Source organism: Dermacentor andersoni, chromosome 7 (assembly GCF_023375885.2).
Source record: "Dermacentor andersoni chromosome 7, qqDerAnde1_hic_scaffold, whole genome shotgun sequence".
Taxonomy (NCBI): domain Eukaryota; kingdom Metazoa; phylum Arthropoda; class Arachnida; order Ixodida; family Ixodidae; genus Dermacentor; species Dermacentor andersoni.
In genome coordinates, this window is record NC_092820.1 from 152,340,770 (window position 1) to 152,364,151 (window position 23,382).

The 23,382-nt window shown below is 46.8% G+C and overlaps 1 long non-coding RNA gene across 1 annotated transcript; it reads left to right on the forward strand.

Annotated features, from left to right (window-relative positions):
- The first annotated feature begins 1,218 nt into the window (after positions 1-1,218).
- LOC129385331 (uncharacterized) lies at positions 1,219-10,196 on the forward strand. Its single transcript, XR_008612904.1, has 2 exons — positions 1,219-1,329; positions 10,031-10,196. It is a non-coding gene; the product is annotated as an uncharacterized lncRNA (long non-coding RNA).
- Positions 10,197-23,382: the final 13,186 nt, after the last annotated feature.

The following is a 23,382-nucleotide window of genomic DNA, read 5'->3' on the forward strand; positions in this document are numbered from 1 at the left end:
TCACGTAACAGGCGACGTCCGCGGTCAGATGAGGCGAATAGTACTTCTCTTGTATTCTTACGAGCGTACGGGATAACCCAAGGTGTCGGGCTGTCTTATCATCGTGCACGGTGTGTAGGATTTCTGACCGGAGTGCTGCGGGCACAACGAGAACGTGGTTTACGCGGCCTGGTGAAAAGTTCTTGTTCGCCAGGACGTCATTTTATATATAAAAAATAAAAGCGAAGACAAACCGCACCTAAATAGCCTTGGGGCAAAGCTTGCCTTGCAAGTGCCCAGAAAGGCTTCTGAGTTCCGGGTCTGCTCATTAGTTTTCAGCGAAGTCTTCCGAGCTCATTATTCCAAGAAATGCATTGTCATCCTCGTCGTGTTCTATCAGCGGGTCCGTGGGAGTGCGTGATAGGCAGTCGATTTCAGAGTGTTTTCGTCTCGACTTATAGATTTCAGTTATGTCATAATCCTGCAGGCTGAGGCTCCACCACACCACACATCCTGAAGGGCCCTTTAATTTCGCTAGCCAACAGAACGCGTGATGGTCGCTAACGACTTTGAACGGCTAGCCATTTCGTAAGGGCATAATTTTGCTGTAGCCCAAATGATGCGGAGGCACACCTTTTCGGTTGTAGAATAATTGCCTTCCGCTTTTGACAGCAACCGGCTAGCCTAAGCTATCACCCGTTCAAGTCCGTCTTTCCTCTGGACTAGGACGGCACCGAGGCCAAGGCGACTGGTGTCGGGGTGGATTTCTGTATCGGTGTCCTCGTCGAAGTGCTCAAGTACCCGTGGCGATGCATGCTCCGTTTGGGTTCTCGAAATGCGTCGGCCTGCGGAATATAAACAAAGCTTATAATAAGAATGTGTGCAGATGAAATGAGAATCCCTACGCCATACACTTGTTTCTGGATAAGCAATACAATTTTCTACTTATTTACGTCATACAGCAGTTATTTTTTTTGCGTACATTGCGAGCCGCTATGAATGTTATGCGCTGTAAACGGCGAAAATCTTAAGATTTGACTTTTGCTGGCCACGCCACTCGGAACTGTTCACTGGGCTTTTTAGGTGTGTTTGTGTGTGTGTGTTTGTGTGTGTGTGTGTGTGTTTGCGTGCGTGCGTGCGTGCGTGCGTGTGCGGAGAAGGAGGGGAGCGGAAGTTTTCTACCTTACTATATTTATTCCCTTTAAACGTGATCATAATTTCTCATTTTTACAGTGAAGAATAAGGACCCGGCGGAAGCTGGACGTTTGTTTTTGCCGAAATGCCAGGAAAGCGGCGGCATAAGTGTGCTCTGCAAGAGCGCCTGGTCAAGCCACATATGCTGCGAGTGCTGTGAGTTACATTATATGTTGTTTCTTTAAGTTTTATTGGGACAGCAGTATACAGGATGCCTTATTTTTTGGACCATGCATACAGATTTCTGATGAAAAAGGCAATTATTAAACGCATTGTAATACACCCGTATTTTTAAATCTTGATAAACGAATTTCGACGCTCACTCCAAGCGATAGCTGAGACCGAGCGTGCGACGCAGCTACGTTTGACAAAAGCACTGTGCGACGATGTGTGCGCCGAACTTTGAATGATGGGCAAAGTGGCGCCAAATACTGATACAGCACGTCACATGAGAATCTACCGAACGTTCAGTTTGAGACTTCAACGCGACTTTGGTCATGGGGTGCTTCTGTCTGATTTATAACATTCAGGCCACGCTCAGTTTCGGTATTGCCTGGATTGAGTGTGGAAATTCGATTACGAATTCTTTATATTTGCTGCAGTTTTGAAGATTAAAAAAATGAGGGCTCAATGACATGTGACTGCCTCCAAGTTTGACATTTTGAACTGTCCAGAGGGTTCATATAAAAAGGTGATTTACGATTGTTTGTTATTTATTTCTTTTGATATGGTATTGGCGCCAAATGTGCTCGCCTTGCCGAAAGATTTATTTGCAACAACCCCAGGTGCGCTAAGCTCATTCTATTTTTATGAGAAATCCATATGTACAGCTCAAAAGAAGCATTCTGTGGGGACGTTCCAGACGAATTTCCACTATCGTCGCCACCGTTACCGTCACTGTGATGTTCTCTATAACGCTTCGGCATGTTCGAGTTTAAACCAGTTTACCCCCTTAAGGGTGTTTTGCTTTGTCTGTAAATAATACCATTACGCCGTATAATCTTAAATTTTGCACCCTTGGGGGCTTATCTTGTCCCACAACAATATTTGTCGTGTCTTGCACGCATTTCCTTTCTTTAAAGCAGCGAGCCCGGTATTTCCAGGTCACGAACGGCATGCGCGTTATCAGCTTACACAGCATTCTCGAAAGGAAAGTTGGGGGCGCAGAGTTTTCACGGAAGGAAACGCATACAAGGCAGATGACGATTATGGTTTTGGGATAATATGCACTCTTAAAATGTTCACACCCTTTGGGGCTTACCTTGTGCCGCAACAACAACCGTCATCTTCCTTGTTTGCGTTTCCTTTCTTGAAAACTCAGCGCTGGCTACTTTCCTGTCGAGAATGTTGTGTCACGCTGATAACGCGCAAGCCATTCGTGACTTGAAGTACAGGGCCCGCAGCGTTATACAAAGCAAATGAATGCAAGACATGACGGCTATTGTTGTGGGACAAGACAAGTCCTAAAGGGTGCCAATTTTTTAAAAGGTTGTAAGTCCCAAAAGGTGCAAACTTTGTTGAGAGTGCATGAAATAGGAAGTTGCACCAGTCAACACGCCCATTGTATAGGTGCGTTGGGTTCCACCCCATGACACATTTTACGTTAAAGGGGGTCAACCATGCCATTACACTCATTTCTTAGAAGCCATGCATGCAAGTTCTGTTCATCGCAGCACTTTGGTATTCCTGCGAATAATCACCAGACAGCGCCAGCTAGAAAGAGAACCACTAAAGCGTGGTAGGTGCTGTATGGACCAATATATGCCACTAAAATCCGTAAAAAAGGGCAGATTTTTTTTTCTGTTGAGCTCCTCATATTTATTCTATGATTAAGCCACCAGGAAACACAAGAGCACAACCGGTAAACATGAGAGCAACCAAAATACACCGCCACACATGAGCACGGAACGTTCCATTAAAGACTCTGCTCGCGCTAGCAATACCCATGTAACTTTCTGACAGGCTTATATAGCCATGGTGTTTTGGCGTGCAGCGCAGTACCAATGCGCCTCGTTATTTTATGTAACTAAACAATAAATCTCCACAAAATGTTTGTTTCGATAGATCAGCTGACAGGCCCTTCAAAAGCACACATGCCTATTAATATAAAATCGCGGTACCTTTAAACTAGCGTCTTCCAATTATCAACATGGCGGTTACATGTGCGAAACAGAGGTGCTTTACTGGCTCCTAACACCCTTAGCATGAAAAGCTTGTTTTAGGTGAACAATTACATCCGCGCAGATACAGAAAGGTTGTTTCGGTAAATAAAACAGAGTAGCTAACATATTTTTGCAACTTTCTGTTGGGCAAAATGGTGTTCTTGATGCTGAAAATTTCCTTAAGGGTTCAAAGTGATTTTTAGTGTACATAGATGCATTATTCAGCCGCTAAAGTGGCTGTGACCAAGTTTTATGGCCTTGATTGAATGATTCCTCTATTTTTTTTTACAAATGCAGCGCTCAAGGAACAGTCATAAACGATTTCATGCAAAGCTTGTCTTTTCTCGTACATATTTTAACTCAGACACGAAACAATATTAGTGCTCACAGTCTGAAACTGATCTTTCGCTGGCGCCGGCGAGATTATATTGCAGGTCCTACGAGGGCGCTTCCTAAGACATTCACGGCTGCCAGAAATGTTGGCCCTCCAATCGATCAAGCGAAGCTTTCTTTGCATACGATTCCGTGGTTTTGTCTTGTTTGGTCGCTCGTTTGTGTTCTCGCCGAGTATATTGGCACTCACTTAAAGAAGAAGCGTGTCCGGCGGCGTGTTCAGCTTACGGCCCGCATCGGCGAATCCCAATGCCCTAAGCACGACCGCACATACGGTTATCTTGTGCGAACACCAACTAACACTTTCAGGTGGTCGCAACACTCTGATTATGATGGTTATTGCTATACTATGGTACCTACCCACCACAGGGGGATAAGCCATATATCGGGCCGATCTCCAACTAGATCTCTGAGAACATCGTCACTTCTTGATCATTATGATTCCCCGTACTCTGGCATGCACATACCCACAATCGTGGATCGGCGAAGAAGCGCGTCTGCATGTTGATTGTGATGACATTAATTTGTTATTTAACCTCTGGCGCTTTATATACGTGCCCAAAGGAGGGTAAGAATATTACGCACGCCATAGTGGGGGATTCCGGATTAATTTTGAGCACTTGGGGTTCTTTAACGTGCACCCACTGCGCGTAAAAGGGGCGTTTTCGAACTTCGCCCCTATCGAAATGAGGCCGCCGCGGGCGGGATTCGAACAGCCATCCTAGGCCTTATCAGCACGAGTGAAAATCGCACACTTTTTTGTCCTACCTTCACCCCCTCTACGCCAAAGAGTGGTTTCTCCGCGAATCGCTGTGTGTGGGTTTCCCAGTCTGTGGACCCGACGTGGCCTACGCTTCACTCCTCGCCCCCCCCCCCCCCCCCTACCCTTTACAGCAGTGAGTGGTATTTCTCCGTATTCCTCTCTGTGCACTGACCAGCATGCTGACAATACCCTCTACCAGGAATGAAGAGAGCAAGAGGTTGCCGTGATGGAGTGGGGTATAGGAAGGCCAGCGAGACGCCTCGTACACATATTCGCTGCCCAGGCGTGCAGAGGCACGAACACTAAACGGGTTGGTACTTTTTGTCTTGGAGCGCCCCGCTCACCCATAATAACGTATGCAGCTTGTTATGGTTTTGACTTCATTTCGTCTTCCCTGCCGAACCCTCTTCAATGGTCAGTCTGGTTCGAGCTCCAAGCAGAGGCTGCTCAAGGTCGTCGAAACTTCGTGCCCATAGCAAATGGAGGTACCAGATCGCAACAACTGGTGGCAGCGATAACAAATCCTATACAGTATTTGTCGCATTGCATAGCACGGCTACGCGAGAGCACATGTCTGGGCTAGTTTCCTTTGCGCCAAAAGGGGAGGAATGAAATAGGCAAATTTATAGCATTTCCTTGCCAGCTTCACAAACGCTTTGCATCCCGTAGATAAGTGCCGTGTATTTGCATAATTTTCATGCCGACAGAAATTGGCGCATTGAGATGCACTGAACAGGCCTGATGAAGCTAGCTGATTGAATGCTTTTAGTTGGATAGCAGTTATATGGGGCACTATAACGTAAAACTATTCCAATATGTTTTTATTCCAATCTCCTGACGCCGAATTGGCGTAACCGTTGACGCAAGCATCTGGCGGTGACCGGTAGGGTTATCTGAAGAGACCAATCAAACGCTCTCCTCATTTATAGGAGGTCACATATGTTTGCTTTAAAAACGAATAACATTGCCTACACTCAACGGCTTGTCTTATCTAAGCGGCCGACAAGAGGGAAGGAGCACGCTCAAGTGGAGAGGGATTAGATGGGGCCGAGCCCGTGCACTGACAATCGATAACCGGATGAAGAGGGTGGTGTCGGCGTCTGCGATTGGTCCGCTTTCCCTTACTTAGCTTGCGGTGGCTGGTCTAAAATAGCGGCGGCATGCAACGTAAAGTTAAGAATGCTGCTAAACTGGATGCTCAGTGAAGAATAGTTGGCAGAGCGAGGTTGTAAACGTGCCGAAAGCGCTCGAAAACGTTACACGGCCACCCAAAAAGTTTCTTTTTGTACGCAAATAAACCCATGCTCTCCGGCAGGTGCGAGTAGCCAGTGCCTGAGCGATTGGCGGCAGCCATCTTTTCTATCTTTCGGAACGGGGCAGCTTTCGGTTATTCAGAAAAAAATTAAGAAAAAAGTTTTGTTCGGCATAGTAATGCATCTTTAACGCCTAAACCTCACTCTGACGCGGTGAGTTTTCGCGGCTATGTCACGTTGCGTGGCTGGCAGGTGAAGTGTGTGCAGCCCTAAATCTTTTGACCAGTAGCCGAGGTCTAATGGTGAAAAGGCGTCAAATCATAAATAACTGTTTTTCTATTGTTCGATCCAATCATGCGTAATCAGTGTGTACACGTCACGTCAGCTGGGGAGCTAAAAAGTTTTTGTGACGTGGCGTGAAAGACAGGCGAAGTGAGGGTGGTCCAAAAAAGTTTTTGACCAATCGCGGATGGCTGATTGCATAAAAGGAATAGAAAAGTTTGGAATAGCTTTGCGCTATAGCGTTCATGCACTCTGGAGGCACATTCAAGCCGTCGTCGTCCCCGCCAGAGTAGTCGTGCTGTCCTAGTGATGGCGCATGCGGGGAACGCGTTCGGAGGTAACGCGGTGTGCGTTTCCCTGCGAAAGCGACGATCGAAACGAAGTGGACGCATGACGCATTGACAAAGCTAAGCTCAATCGCCAAGGTGGTGGAGGAGAAGCAAGGGCACTATAACCTAAACGTATTCCAACGTGCTCCTATTGCAATTCTGCCATTAGCGCTCCAAGATTGGTAAAAAAAAGTTTCGAGCCACGCCTACTTCGCCTCTCTGTCACGCGATGTCACGAGAAGCACGAAAACCTCTTATCTGATATCAGTTGTACGAACTTATGGCGCACAATTAAGCCGAAAAAAACTAAAGAAATGTTTCTGATTGGACGCCTTTTTCGCCGTTGTGTATAGCCCTCCGCTATTGGTGCGACCGCTTCGCCTTATTGTCACGCAGTCGTCCCAACGCCGCACTACCTCACCACTTCAACGGGACCTGCACGCACTAAAGATGCATTACTATGCCAAACAAAATCGACGTTTTTTTTTTTTTTCGGAATAGGAAGACTGCCCCTTTCCGGAAGGAATAGCTGAGGGCTGTCTGACGATCGCTGTGGCATTGGTTGCTCTAAACGGCTGGGCAGAATGAATTTATTTTCGCACAATAAACATTTTTACGAGACAGTATAACATTGTCGAGCTCTTTCCGCCACGTATGCGATATCGCTCTGCAATTCTTATACGCTGAGGATCCGCTTCAGGCAAATCTTTAACTTCCCATTGCACAGTGCCGCTATTTTCGACCAGCCGTGCTCCGCAAGCTAAGCAACGGGAAGCGGACCAATCGCAGAGGCCGGCACCGTGTTTTGTCACCCAGTTATCAACTTTCAATGGGCTAACTCGGCCCCTCTTAAACCCTCTGTACTTAAGGCAGCTGTTTAAGCTAGATAGTATTTTGATAAAAACATGTTCCAGCGCGTATGAAAAATGCGAACGGCTGCTACAAAAGGACGACAGTTCTTTCGTCTGTGCACTTTGTTTCGTCTTTCTTACGAGCTAGAACATGTCTGTCTTGTCCACTTGTGCGCATTCGGCTCTTCCTGTCAGCCTACTATATGAAAAAATATTTCCGTGCAACCAACCTTGGATTTATATCTTTGTAAGCGTCCCTCAGCATATCAAGTTATGTAGTAACCCACAGGTATATTTACATATGTATAGCCTTGCAATTTTTAACCAGAATACGTGCGTGTGACCACGCGGCGTGCCAGGGGCATCGATGTGGCGTGGAGCACTCCTGAAGCGAACAGCGCAGCAGAATACGTTCGAACTGGAAATCACCTTCCGCGCCTGCGCATACTTTCGCCGATCCTGCCTGCTCTCGCCGGTACAGGGCAGCTAAAACAGAGCACGAAATACTGCTCTGTTTTTTTCCCATATTCTTCTCAAGCTCTTGCGGTATTCATAACCTTTACTATGGCGTACCAACAGGCCCATATTGCCACGTTCGGGCAAAAAGTATGTGGCAATGCGTACATTCAGCGAACCTCTTTCACGCCTACTTGGGTCACTATAGATGCGGGGCTGAGTAGGTAGCTGAGTAATTAAAACTCCTTGACGGCGACGGTACCCGGTACGGGTACGCACCACTTTGTTTGCGCTGGTCTCCGATGAACCTCTTCGATGCCAACTTCGATCTCCAGGCGTGTGCCAGTTGGTGTGTGCCACTCTTCAATGAACGTCTTTGACGCCGACTTCAGTAACTACGTATTCGCCTATCTACAACGACAAAAATATCTCTTAAACTTATGCGGTGCTTAGCGAAATCGAACCCACGCGACAAGGGTCCCTCAAGGACAGTAACCTGATGCATTAGCAGGCTGTGCCACAAATGCACTGTGTATGTGCCGCTTTTCAACGAACCTCTCGTCAAACTGGGTCGCTGTGTATGTGTCACTTTGTGTGCGGCAAGCGAAGGACGATTCGCGGAGATCGCGGGCATCGGCGGGCCACGGTTGTCCTCTTGGAGGACACGCGTGGACCTCTCGGCGACGCCACTGGATGGCGCACTTTGTCGAGGAAGAGGCGCCGGAGTAAAACCCGGTTGCCGCATGGCGAGGCTCTCGGCACTCGTACGCACCGGCGTGCCGTGCATTTCGGAGGCCACACACAGGCTTCGCGACGGTGGCACTAGATGGCGCCGAGTGTTCTTATGGTAACGCGAAAGAGAAATTCAGCTGGAGTACACGCCTTGTACTAACTCGTTTTGACGGTGGAAATGAGTTGTGTTGCTACGTCGATTCAATGCTTAACTCATTGCCGTGGGCAGTCACTGTGAGATGGGTTCTGCCGAATTTTTTTTTCTCACGGAGTTGATCGGAGATGGCGGCACTACGTGGCACCGAGTGTTCTTCGGGAAAAGCGAAAGAGAAATCCAATATCGGTAAACGCCCTATGCATAACTTAGTTCGACAGTGGCAATATGTATTATCGCTATATTAATTAAAGGCTAAACGCGTTACCATAGGGAGTCATCGTGACATGAGTTCTGCAATATTTCTTTCTTGCGAAATTCATCGGATATCTAAACCACAGAAGTTATGCTCATTCTCGTGTTCATGCACCTCTTGCACCCCATTTCACATCGGAAGACGTGTGATAAACAGAGGTGGGCAAATGACTTCATTTTCTGTTTTCCTTCCTCGTCCTCGCGCTGAAACACTTGACCGCCCTTCCCCACCCTCACCCTCAGCACAAGAAAGCTTTACCCGCGCTCCCTCAGCCTCACCCGCACACTAAAACGACTACTATCCTTCTCTTGAATTTTGCATCATCAAGCTTGAATATGTGCAATGCCACTTATCCGCGTTTTACTATGGAACCGCAGGATGTCCAGCACGCTGTAATGGTTCTGGAGGTGTACGACATAACGTTGTGCGCGGGAGGTGCGCTGACCGCTGTCGAAAAAACATAACCTTGGAGTGACGCAAAGGCCGCCGTCACTCCTTCCGCACTCTTTGCCGCTTTCAGTGGATAATGCTTACAATAGGTTTAGCTAAAACTACCATCAACAGCCATTTATGACTTTGGTCAGTTAAAAGTGGGTTTTGACGTACATCAGCGCTATAGAATTTTTTTTTGTCAGCGCGCTTCAAAAATTAAGACCCAGGACACATCACGCATCCACTCTCAGTAACTCTTTACGTTGACGATGTGAAACGCCCTTTCCTCACTTAACCTTGCATGGTCACCGCACCATTCACCGCTCTGGCCTGACAGCGTCCGCCTTCCCTTACCCCACGCTCAGCAACCTTCCTGAAAGCGATCCTCACCTCACCACGTGAGAGTGAGGGCAGATGAGGATGAGAGAGGCCCTCGTGAGGGTACCCATGTCTGGTAACAAATACAGTTTTCGAACAGTCCTAAATACGCACTTTGTCGCTGTCGTAAAACATTCAACATCCACAACCAACTTTCATAGGCCTCTCTTGGATTCACCTTTCTAGAATGTCTTTTTAGAAAGTCTTCGCTATCGTAATACATGATCCTTACCCTCGCTAAAGGCATCAGTTTACTATATCCTACCCATATTCTAAAGTTTCTCAAACGACTCCTTAAGGTAAATAATAAAAGTGGAACGCATAAGCTGTGGATTAGTATGGGCCAAATATTACGAGTCATGACTTATTTCGGCTTTAACTTGCACGACTATCTTTTTTTCTGTATTTCATTGCAGCTTTGGAATAACATGGATGATGACAATGACAGATCATGCATCTGTGATGACGGTACTTTTATGATGGTGATGGTGACCTATCCTGGACGACCCTTTTGAAGAAATAGGAAGAAATAAATGTTTGGAAGCATAGTTTGTTCATAAATATATTCGTTATCTGGCACGAGGTTTCGAAAATATTGTTACGCAAATGGGTTCATTGTTTCGGTATCTCTGTATGGAGGCTGTCCTCGTTGCAGGCAAACCTGTACCGCATATATACATTTTAATCGAACCGAGAGAAAAGGCCAAGCAAGTGGTGAGCGTTTCCTCCTCTATGGCTTTTGCGAGCCGGCGTTGTCCTACTTGAATGTGTTGTCATTTGTGAATGTGTTGCAGTTTGCTGTGGAACAATTTGGAGATGTTTTAGCTCGTTCTGCAAAAATATCTACGTCTTGCATATTCATGACCATTACGTAGCCTTCAGGTGCAGCAGAAATTACGTACAGCACGCAGAAATTTGTCTTGGCTGCGCTAACCTGCGACGTCCACCGCCTGCCGCGGTATTTGTAGCTACGTACGTACTGTGATCTATATTGGCTGTAACTCTGCACGATAAGCAGCGGGCTTTGTGGACTGCCGGCGTGAATTCGACAATCTTCCCAGTGTCTGATCGCTTGGCGTAAAATCTTAAATGCAAATGTGTGTGTACAGCCAATCCAATGCAACTCCGAAACACCTAAGCGCCACTTGTTATAGATCGTTTGCGCCATTGTTCTCACGCATTTCAAGTCTAGTATGCTGTGACCGCGTTAGCGTCCTGTGTGACGTCGATGAGCCAACACAGTCGTTGGTAAACGAAGATTGTACATAACGTTTATGCTTCGGTATGGCGTATTTTCCCTTTCAAAAAGTAATATCAAAAACGGATCGCATAAAAAGCATTTGACGGTGTTTTGTGAGAACCCAATCTCCGCGAGACGGGTTAGTCCATCGTATATAAGGAGGGCCAGAAAATACCGAACGAGAAAAACTGTATTACCCTTTTAAGGCATGTGGAGATTGCTTGGTGCGTTTTGATTTGACGCTACTGAGGCGTACGTAGAACGTAGGCGACAGTTTGTGCGAAGAAGGAACGCACGGATAACACAGGCTTCCGAGAGCGAGTGCGAGGGTGACATGGCATCGCGGCGAAACCCTTCCCCTCACGGAACACCTGGCGCGCTATCGGGGCAGCAGCTGTTCCTTTTCACTCCCTCAACTCCCTCGCGGCACAGCTCGTGAGGTGGCGTCACATCTAATGACAGCGCGAGTTTAGATGCCGTTTCGTTGCTGCAGGCGATAGTCGCCAGCAAGTGACAGGCGCTCAATGGGCCATTTGATGCTTTCGCATGTAAAACGAAAAAAAAAAAAAACGCGGGCTAAGTTGCAATAAGACCACGCTCGGTCATGCCGCATGCTCTGCCCATGCTCTGTAGAACAAAGTTCTACCGCGTGTCCCAGTTATCCTTAGGAAAGCTGTTCAATGAAAAAAGAAAATGCAGGCGTAATGTGCTATGAAATATGAGGGGTCTAAATGATACTTAAGCAATTGGTACTAATCACCTGCTGTTTCGTGGTTGTAAGCCTCTGTGTTTCGTATGATTTCGAGAAGCCGCGCGAAAGATTAAAGAACTGAGACCAGCATTAGACGACGAAGAGGCGAGCAGTAGCAATATTCACATAGAGATGTCAATCAATCAATAATAACATGGACAGAATTTCAGCACCTCAAATTTCCGTGGAAAGTCCAGTGGTGTCCTTCAAGACAGTCAGAAGTAGTGATCACGTGATTACGCTGTCATGCCCCTCCATTAAATACATATTTACACAGGACTAGTCTGACGCTATTGCCTCTGTGTTCATACTGCCAAGAAATAGAATCCCTAGATTACTATATTTTGTTATGTCGGCGATACAAAGTTTTAGGAAAGAGGCATCTAGAAATTCCGCTTGCTCAATTAGGGTTTTTTGCGGAGCACTGGCAGTTCCGGATCATGAGACTGAAATAATCAGAAGAATAAGAATGGGCTGGGATGCGTTTGGCTGGCATTCTCAGATCATGAACAGCAGGTTGCCATTATCCCTCAAGAGAAAAGTTTATAACAGCTGTGTCTTACCAGTACTCACGTACGGGGCAGAAACCTCGAGGCTTACGAAAAGGGTTCTACTTAAATATAGGACGACGCAACGAGCTATGGAAAGAAGAATGATTGGTATAACGTTAAGGGATAAGAAAAGAGCAGATTGGGTGAGGGAACAAACGCGAGTTAATGATATCTTAGTTGAAATCAAGAAAAAGAAATGGGCATGGGCAGGGCACGTAATTAGGAGGGAAGATAACCGATGGTCTTTAAGAGTTACGGAATGGATTCCAATGGAAGGGAAGCGTAGCAGAGGGCGGCAGAAAGTTAGGTGGGCGGACGAGATTAAGAAGTTTGCACGGACAACATGGCCACAATTAGTACATGACCGGGGTAGTTGGAGAAGTATGGGAGAGGCCTTCGCCCTGCAGTGGGCATAACCAGGATGATGATGATGACGATGATGATGATGATGATGATGATGATGAAATTAGGGTTAATGTTATCATCAGAAATAATACTATCTTTCGGTGCGTCAGTTATAGGGGTCAGCCACAGGGTCGTGTTTGATGCCGTTTGAGGTTACATACAATCAACTAAACGAATAACTTTTTGAATGCTCTTTCGTAATTTTTTTGTATGTTTGTTTTCTCTCTCTTTTTAAGTCAATTATGTAACACTTCAAGATATTAGGCAATAGTTTCAGCACACAATTCTTGGCCAATCCGCCAGTGTGTGTATAAGCCATCATCATTGCCAGTGTGGGTATGAGGTCATCATCATCATCATCATTATAATCATAATCATCATCATAATCATAATCATCATGATAATCATCATCATAATGACCATCATCATCATGATAATCATCATCATCATCATGACCATCATCATCATGATAATAATCATCACCAACATTATCATGATAATAATAATCACCATCATCATCATGATAATAATCATCACCTATATAATCGTGATAATCATCATCACCATCATCAACTCATGTTGCATGATGGTGATGGTACGTTTGGACGATGCCGTTGGTTCGTGGAAGATGAGCACTGGCCGATGCGTGCTGTATAGTGCGTGACGTAAATAGACAGTGTCACGTTTGGTAGAGCTCGTACGTAGATGTGGTCGATGACGCTGCGCGCTGTCGATGCGAACCATTATCTAGCGTTACCAAGCGTACTCCGGCAGTGGCTGCGTGTGGCGCGGCCGCGCGAGCCCTATATCGAAAGCGATCTGCGATGGGGACAGAGTGCGCCGAGTGCTGACAGCTTTGTGTGCGCTGTGTTCTCGTCGCTTAGTTCGTGTTGAAGACAGAGGCAGCACGAAGGTCAATTCTTTCTTGAAAACGATCATCTTAGGTGGTGGACGGACAGATACGCAGACGAGTGTTCTCATTGGGTAGCATAAAAATGCCTACGCATTTAAAGACGCTTAAGACATTGTGCAAGATAAGGCACCCTAGATCATGAAATTGTACTTTGCACCCTGTTTTCAAAACCTCTTTTCTTTAATGCGACCACATTACTTGACTCATTGTGCGACCCCGCCTGTATCAGAAAGCAGTGGCAGAAAAAGGGCACACAAACTACGTCATCTTCATCTAACTAAAAATTTAAAACATCCGAGGGCACCTAAGCCCGTCCAATGGCCAATCGAACGCCGCTGAGTGGTATTTTACCTCTGCCTCATTGCCACTGCTACCGCTTCGTGGCCGATCGTGCTAACGACTGCGCCACCGTTGCACTGCGCCACCGTTGCAACACACAAACAGTGATGAAAATATTCGAGCCTGTGCAGGCGGTTGGGCTGTGCCTGGCAGGCGATACCATAGATGTAAGAGCGAGCGGGAGCAGAGCGAGCCGTCGAATTCTAGATACCAGGCCTGTGCGCTTTGCTTCGTGACATCATACTACTCGAACCGCAGTTTCTATTGTCAATTAGGAATGGAAAGCCCGTCACGCCGGGCTTAAACCCGCCGTGACGAAAGCGGTGACGTCAAAATCACCTCGGCATACTTGGGAGCGTCCCCATTAGATTTTATGGCAGTTGGGCAAGGTGGCATGACGTCATAGATCGGAGCGCACTGGCCTGATGATGTTTAGGAGGTGCTGAGCAAGCACGGCGAGCTGCAGCCGCTCGCTCTGCCTTTCGCGTTGTCGGGGGCCCACAGACTCAGACTCCGGAGCGCAAGGGAGACGGCGACGAATAAGATGCAACGCCCTTATTCGTCGACTACGACGTCCCTCCCAGAGTATGAGGTGGAGGAAGCAACGAATGGAGAAAACCTACGAATCCGATGAATAAATGTGTTGTCAACAAATGGTGTCGCTCGCAAACGTACAATCATCGGTCGACAACGTGGCGTCATCAAAGAAAGAACACTGAACGCAAAGTGCATGCGACGCTACTTTAATGAGAACTGTGCAAATAAAACTCGGCTGAGAAATCGCAATATCGTCTTTTTGTCGTCTTTGCTTGTTGCGATCTCCTAAGCAGGGACATTGCACACGGAAACACAACGACGCGGCACTGAACTCAGCAACATTTCGCCGCAACGCTAAACGCAGCGACACAACTCAACGACACACCCAGCGATGAGTAATGCTCTCGCATTTACACATCATAATAATTGCTTAGGTGCTCCCACAATTTCTTTTTTATTGAAGAGCTTGGGTTATGTTAGAGCTGGGACAATGTATAGAATCCAGCAGCTACCACTGCTTCGTATGTGCGTGTGTGTGTGAGTGATATTTAAGAAGGGTGAAGAGATAAGTGCAGCGCTGTAACTGACTCCTAGGCGAGGTCACCCCAACAGCACTCCACGAGGAAAGGGAAGTGGGGCGTAAGAAAAGGGAGAGAAATAGATAGCCGAGTGGGGAGGAAGGAAGCAGGTGGCAAGTAAAAGTAATGAAAAAATACTTATAGTAGCGAAGTGGTTGCGGGGCCTAAAGGCACGCTCTGAGGTTTGTGTCACAGAATTCAATCAGCGCCGAAAATGCACGGTTGATGATGGAACTGTGAGCATTGGGGAAGAGTAGGCACTGCAGGGTGTTGGATGGCAGGCCGCATCGGCGGTAGGAGGCGTGCAGAGGCTCCATATCGGTCCCGAAGTCTGGGCACTGAAGCAGAAGATGCTCCAGTGTCTCCACCCCATCGCAGGTACCGCACATGGGGCTGCAGGTTCCCGTGAGCCTGTGCGTGCGCGCCGCTGTTGTGTAGCAGCCGATGCGTAAGCGGAGAAGGAAGGTGCAGCCAGCCCAAGAGAGGCCCGCACGCGGGAGCAGGCGCGGGGACGTTCCCACCACGACGCGCTGGTCGGGGTGTTGCGCAGTGAGGCTGCGCAGAACTCCCGTTTTCGCCGCGTCAAAGCTCGTCACCAAGTGGCTGAGTGAGAAGCGCTCACCGTGCGCCGCCTTGGCGAGGGAGTCAGCCTCCTCGCTGCCTGGTAATCCGATGTGTGCGGTTACCCACTGGAGCGCCAGGTCGCAACCCTGATTGACGATGTGTCGCAGCTTGCAGCCCACTCGAACAACAAGGGGCACTCCGGCGTAGTCCCTGGCCAGCATGCAGAGCGCCGCACGAGAGTCAGTGAGGATAGCCGCTGACACAATGTCCCGATGTTGTCTTCTACGCTACTGGAAATATGCCATGTTTCATTTTAATTCCACCAAATTAAAGAGAACAAAGTGCGATGGATGGATGGATGGATGCAAAACTTTAATAAGGTCCTGAGGTGCGCGACTCAGCGCGCTGCGGACCGCTCCCACGTTGGGACAGTCAGGCCTTGGCCGACCGCCGCATCGTGGGCCCTCTGGACAGCCCATAGTTGCGCCCCGTCATCGGGGCTCTTGATAGCGGAGAACCACTTGTCCTCATTGCTTTGTTCTGTGCCTCGTAACGAGGGGCAACGCCAGAGCATATGGTCTAGGAACGAAGTGCGATCAACGGGATTATTATTATTGGTATTATTATAAGAAAAACAACAAAACTTGCTTGAAACGCGTGCTGTTGTAAACACCAACACATATGTTCACTTTGTGATTAATCTGCATTCTGTTTTCAGCAAAAGATAGGCTTTAAGGAAAAGTTTAGTGCACTCAAGACGAACAAGAACGTAGAAAAAACAACACAGCTCAGATGTCGATCCTTCTGAAGCTAGGCTTTGCTTGTATCACTAAGTTTAACCCTGTGAGTAGACGCATGGTTGCATACAAAACATTCTTTATTGAAATTCAAGCATCAGATTGCAGTAATCGTTATACACGTTACTCTATAAATATGCAATAGATATATACAATACTTAAGGCAAGACAAATAACATAAAATGCACTAGAATACAGATGAACATGACCAACTGTAAGTAAAACATTACTTCAAAAAATTTTCGTTAGAGGTAAGACAAGCAAGGATGACACCAAATAGACGTGGGACTATCAAAATCAACAAAAATACAGTTCTTTATAAGCACGCTAAATATCACAAGAAGAAAAAACGAGAGACGAACAACGAAGATTTGCATACCTTGAATTATACTGCTCTGCGTTTCATTGGCAACGTGGAGGCTGGGAGGGGACACAACAAACTTATTGGAACTATTCATATATAGCGCAAACAGTCCTCTTTTAAAATGGCATCTTTCGCGCCTTCGCTTTGGCGAAATCAGATATAGTCTGTTCGAAGGATAGATCGCGGAGGAGGTCACTTTCAATGGACATGATAGCAAGCGAGTTCAACTTGTCGTCAAGGAGGCTCGAACGAAGGCGATTTTTTATCAGCGGCAACTTGGAAAACTTTCGTTCGGTCTCATAGTTGGCCACGGGTATGGTTAAGCACATTCGCAAAGCAATAAAATGTTCGGAAACACATCAATAAGCTTTCTTTCGTGCAGCAACTTCATTATTCCCAGGGGACTCGTGTTCTGGCACACGGAGTTGGGCAGAAAGCTCGCAAACTGAACGATATCAGCGGAAAATGCTGGCTCCAAATCATTTCTGTAGGTTTTCACCAACTTCTCAGCCGGCTGTCCCAGAGAGGCCTCGCTCCGAACTTCTGTCAGCAGTTTTATGAATCCGAACCTTTCGCAGAGTTCAGTGTAGGCAGCCTTTCGCATTTGCAAAGCAGAGCCTAGAATGTCAAGTAGAACATTGTAGGTCTCTACGATAAACTTTTTTCTACCTTGTAGCGCACCATCGCTTTTTCCGTCCGGTTGCTTACACAAAACGATGTGTTTGCCCTCATCCTGATAACATTGATCGGTACTTAGCGTGCGTGCTCTCTCTTCAAAGGTATCAAAGGGAGTTCGCAAAGAATTAACAAAGCCTTCTAGAGAGCTCAGCAGGTCTACAGCAGTTGAAATGTCTAGGCCTGGTTTCTGAGTTCTACGCTCGTTTTGTCAAAGCGCTCCAAGGTTTCACTCCAGAAAATCGCCATGAATGCAGTCTCTAGTTTTGTCATTTTCTTGAAGAGAGAGTGCGCCTCGTTGAATAAGGTGAGTAACGTGAGTAATCAACGTGAGTAAGGTCTCGAGTCGAATCAACAATTAAAGAAAAGTATTTTGCGCGTTTCACTTCGTCAGCGAGACGTTCCTTGACAGTCTTTGCCATATGCTCGATAAATTAATAAATGGTTTTTGAGAGATACGATGGGTGACCTTCTACTTTGTTCCCGTAGCCTTTGATGTGCTCCTCTAGAAAGGGATCTAACTTGGCAATGGCATCAATAACTCCCATATAATTGCCGTTTCTCAGTGAACCAAAAATATCCTCCCTGCCCCTAAACGCTAGATTGCGCTCAGCTAGAAACTTAACTACAACGACTACGCGGTTGAACACCTCTGTCCAGTAGGCCTTCTCAGTGACAGGATGCTTAGCCAGCTCCTTGTCAATTGTTCTGCTCGAGTTAGAGCGGGTGAGTCATGCTGCGACGTAGTTCCGGTGCTCGACGCTATTTTCATGTGCGCAAACCTTTTCTTCTGCTCTTTTCCAATCAGAAAAGCCGTGCTTGGTGAAAGCACTGGGGTCGCTTGAAATCGAAAATTGTTTGCACATGAAAGAGTAAACGGAACTTTTGGACTCCGAGTACATTACCAGTGTCACTCGTTCGCCTCCCCATTTACAGCCTTTCGCACGAGAAGATGAGGTGATATATAGCGTTTCTGAGTTTTGTATTGCCTTTCGGAAGACGCAAAATTTTCTGCCCAATTTTGAAAATACAATGGCCCTTTCTCAAGGCATACACTCCGAACGCTGTCAGTAATAACGCCCGGCCACTTAGCAGGGTCACTTTGGAGAATCTCGCAACGTACCTTTTGCTGCGCGGGTGTCTGTATTTCTATGTTGCCGCGACGAGAAGCCGTCTGATTCGTCCTCTCGAGGCACACTCTGTGAGTGGGAACATGATTACTTGAAGCCAAACTAACAGGAAACAAGTGAGTCGGTTCTTGGAGTGTTGTTTCCTGGCGCTCGTCCGTAGGAGGCTCATTGGGGAGGTTTCGCACCTGTTGATCTGCAGTAGTAGAAATCGGGCGTGGCGGACCGGACACCTGGAGGTCTGTGGCAGGGGCTCGGCCGAGTAGCAAAGACGTTGCTGACTCAGGAACAGGACAGGGCTCGGTTAGCGTCGGTTGCTCAGAAATATGGACGACCGAGGTTGGCACCGTTTTCACAGGATCCAGAAAACCAAGATGAGTCAAACCTTGCTTCTTGCCAGAAAACCGTGGTGATGGAGTTGGCAAGTCCTGCACAGAAGCACAGTCGGTAGTAGTGGGAGTTTGACAAAGACTCTTGGTAGAGCGATCATACTGTTACGCGGAAGCTGCATTCAGTAGGTACTTTGTCATCTTTGGTAGCTTCTTTTCACGCTCTTATCTTTCTAACTTCTTCTTTCGTTTAGACGCACCACTTTGATGCTTCCGACCGAGCATTTTCGCATGAATGGATGCTAATTGTTCACCGGGCACTTCGTCAGTCCGACGCGACCACAGGTGTCCAACGGTGGCCGTCCCGATGACTGGCGCACGCTGCCTGGATGGTCCGTGGCTGGCCGAGAGTGGTGTGTCCCCTGGCGCTCCTCTTCGGGCGGAGTTATGCAAGCTTAACCGGCTGCTCGGGGCTGAATCGCAGCCCACGATCAACTTTCATTATAGGAGCAGGCTCCTAATGCATCGGGGTTCTGTACTTGAGGAATACTTGTGACGTGAACTCGCTTCCGCTCAACATCAGATCAATTTAAGGGCTTTTCGTCGTCATTGTACAGCAGCACATTCCCAGTGACACGTACCTAGTTAGCAAAGTTAGCATGAAAACCGTTCATTGAACAGCCGCACACACCCACTGGCGCCTATCCGGTGACCCAATCTGTGCAAGCATTGATGGCATGGGTAATCTACCTGCCAACCGCCAGCCCCTAGAGCCACGTTCCACGTGGTGCTTGCATCTTGCAGGTATGTTCTAAATATGACATTTAGGAGCAATCCTGGAAGTGTATTCACCTGCAGGAGTGTAAGCTTTAGTGGACAGTGGATACGGCAGTCGGCAGAACGCTGCAGTGAAACATCGCATTGAATCCTCTACATCAGGCAAAAGTGAAAGTGTCCTTGAAAGTGATCATTCGTGAATGCAGCCCCTGGAAGAGACTCTCGTGGATAGTTTACGTAAGCGTGGTAGTACGTATGAATTCCTCCATAGCGACTAGGCTCCCTTCCAGAGCTTGCGCAAAGGAGGCAATCGTAATCGAGGAATTCTGTACCAGTTGGGTTCTACGGTGATGGAAAGTGCCCAGTGTGACTAGGGTATAAGACAGTAGACGAGAGAGATGGTCATCAATATAACCAAATTGGTGGAGCAAATTACAATATGTGTTAAGTGCAGGGATTCCGTCTGGTATCACGAATATGAGCAAAATGAGATAATTGCTGCTTCAATTAGAAACTGCAATTTTTGCCTGCCAAGTTTGCCTTCGGTGATCAACTGTTATTTTTTTAACTCCCTTTCATACCCCTTCTGGACTCAAACCCGTCTCGACTCTTATCCATCTGTAGGCCTTTGAAAACGTTGCCAAGATCAGATGAAATGCTTGGCTATTTAATGGTGTAATGGTACTTTTTATAGAAGTGTTTAACTTCTGCAGCCACATAAACAAACAGGTGGCAATTAAGGGCTAAAGTTCACGGCGCATTTGCTAGAAAGGTCGGCCCCAACATCAACTGGTAAAGATAAGGTGTCGGGAATCTTGTAAATCAGATCTGCACCAAAATTTTGGAAGGATATGCTTCTCTTTTGCTGTTGTTTTCAGCCGTCATTTGTGGCTTACGTGCTGCGGTGATTCGCTGCTTAGCACATTACTTAAGCAAACAGTCCAAGGTTAATTTTATTTCCACAACACAGCCCCTGTGCATTTCCCTCGAAATACTGTGGTTGCAAGCCTGATTTCTGATTTATTTAGCTCCATGCACTGTAGTTGGGGAAGGCTTTCTAAAGAAAGCCAGCAAAATTTTCCGAACTTTCTTTATAGCAGATTCACTGCGAACACATTTTATTTTTGCAATAGGATCAGTCAATTAGTCTTTATTGCAGTCTCAAGCTGTAATTGTTTCTTCGTGTTTTTCAGTTTTAGGTAGGTAGGGTAACAGAAACGGTCTATATGAAACCTCATATTTCTTGCAACAGAACTCAAGCATGCGGTTGTCCTCCATGGGGCGTGTCCTTGTTGGCAGATGAGAGGGACCGCCAGAGGCTCTAAATCTACCTTGCAATCGTCAATACTAAGTTGTAGCTCGGAACATGACTCACTAAAATTTTCCAGGTCTAAATGTTTCTGGAGGTGAAGAAATGTCCAGAAACACAATAATTCTAGCATTAAAAAATACGGCTGTTGCTGGAGCTGCCTCACTCTGCCCCACGATTTTTAAAACTCAGGGAGCCAGATTTCTGTTGCGTCTTTTTGCCAACCGCGCCCTCAAATATATTACAGCAACCCCCCCTCCCTAATCTAGTTTTTGCATGCTATCCACCCTGAGATATTTTGCGGAAATTCCACGAGAAAAAAGAATCGCTGTAGAATATAAAGCTATTGATACTCACTTATCACTTCTATATATTGTAATAACTTGGGCTGTTCTGCAATCTTTACTTATTTTATACCACCAGAAACTATACACTAGGCACTATAATGCGAACTGGTAAAAAGAAGCGATACTTAATGTATTTGTTCTTTTTTGTGCCAGTAAAAGAGAGAGAAACAAGCAAAGAGAATAAGACTGACCAGACAAACGCCAGCTCTGCTACCTCGCTTGGGGAAGAGACAAAGGATTAAAATGCGCTAAAGATTGTGCCTCGCATGAGCATGGGGGAGGGGGGGGTGGCACGTCCCACCATGTGTGCACGCCTAGGGGCATAGTGCCACAACATTCAGCGAAATGTTCTCAAGCTCAGACACAACGAGGTGACTGGACCCTAATCCCACGTATATACATGTGGCATTAGCGCTAGCATCATCAACGCAAACAGCAGGCAGCAGTGTGCATAATGCATTTTGCATTTGCATAATAATGCATTTTGCATCCTTTCCACCATTAAATACTCACACTCAAGGTGCCACAAGTCCACTTTTTGCCGCTTGACTTCTTTGCAGAAAACTACCCCTCTAAATATCTTCACAGGAACGTAACCTCAAGTTCTTGAGAAGAGCCATCACATTAGTCTTTGAACATGACGACTAGTTGCATAGAGACTATCACACTAATCTTAGAACATGACAAGACAATTAGTTACCCAGAGACTCTTTGCGATTTGATCTTATCTACGCCATTTCAACCCCTACTGCAATCTGGTTCAGGGAGGTATGCACGAAAGAACGAGGACGTAAGAAAAGACTGGCATGGCGAGTGGTTCTTTCGTCAGATCCTGTTTCCGCACTTTTTGGACGGCCAACGCACTCGGACAATAGCTTTACTACAGCTTGTTTCCCCTTATTTCATTCATCACCTTCTTTTTAATAAGACAAATGGCGTCACTTCTCGGAAGAGCGTCCCTTGAAGTTTCCCAACAGCCAGTTCCGCTGTGCCTGCATGCAGCCCCTGCAAAAACATGGCTCACAAGAGCGTGACGGCCAAACATAACTAAGCACATTAGGTCCTGCCCGTCACGCTCTTGTAAGCCACGTTTTGCAGGGGTGCAGATTCCAGCAAACAGTAAAGACACAATAGCTCGGGAAGTAATTGAGGCTTTCTTTGTCGGAAGGAAAGGAACCATGTGCGTCAGCGACCCATCAATATATTTATATAAGGCTGAAAAGAAATATTTAACCAGTACGCTTCCATATCAATCTTAATCTGACTGTGTTCCTTGCGTCTAAGACGGCTTTATAAGTGTGTGGTGTGCCTCCGATTAAAGCTGTTGTTAGTGGCGATCTGTCCCGTCTCCTTCGTTGTTTCTGTCTGTGTGCGCGCCTAGTACCCAAGATGAATCTAGATTTGACGTCGCACTTGGTGGCTGGCTGGGGCGCCAAGCATGTTCGGGGTCTCCTGGCCGCTATCATATTAGCTGTAGCAAACCGTCTAGCTGGTTCAGTTAAATGGAGAGTTCAGTTTGTCGCAGACTTGTTGCTTAACTTGTGATACATAGCGCAGTGGCCCCTTTCTAAATTCGGTATGCTTCACCGCAGTACCTTGTGGTATGCCTCACCGCACAAGAAGTATTGCAACGAAGCTAACGATACGAAGTTCAATTCTGCAACGATTTCTTAGAGACTTACCTTTCTACCACCCACTACCAATAACCTATCAGTAAGTCGCTTGTCATAGGTCTTGCCAGACAATTGGAGGGGGGGGGGGTGGAGTCATATTTGTGAATACTGCCAAGGAAAGCAGTTGCCCAGATGAAGGCAGGCTCCCTTGCCAAAACGTTCGTACCAGCTTTTTCGACTACTCTTAAATTATCACAAGACGTTAGTGTATTTTGGCGAAGCATACCGATGGTGAGAACGGTTGACACGAATCCTGTATGAAGGGTTTCAGTCAGCTATAAAGCTAATGTTCTGGTTTCAACAAAGCAGATTTTTCGGGGTAAACGGATGCTTCGAAAACTTTCGTTGGCTAAGTCCCTAAAGAGCACCGACTTTTGGGCTAGTTGGTTACGCACAGCAGATCACGGTCAAGCGCGCACGAACAAGGACAGAGTGAAGAGTAACCAACACAAGCGCCTACTTGGAACTAATCGCGTATTTACAAAATTGCAT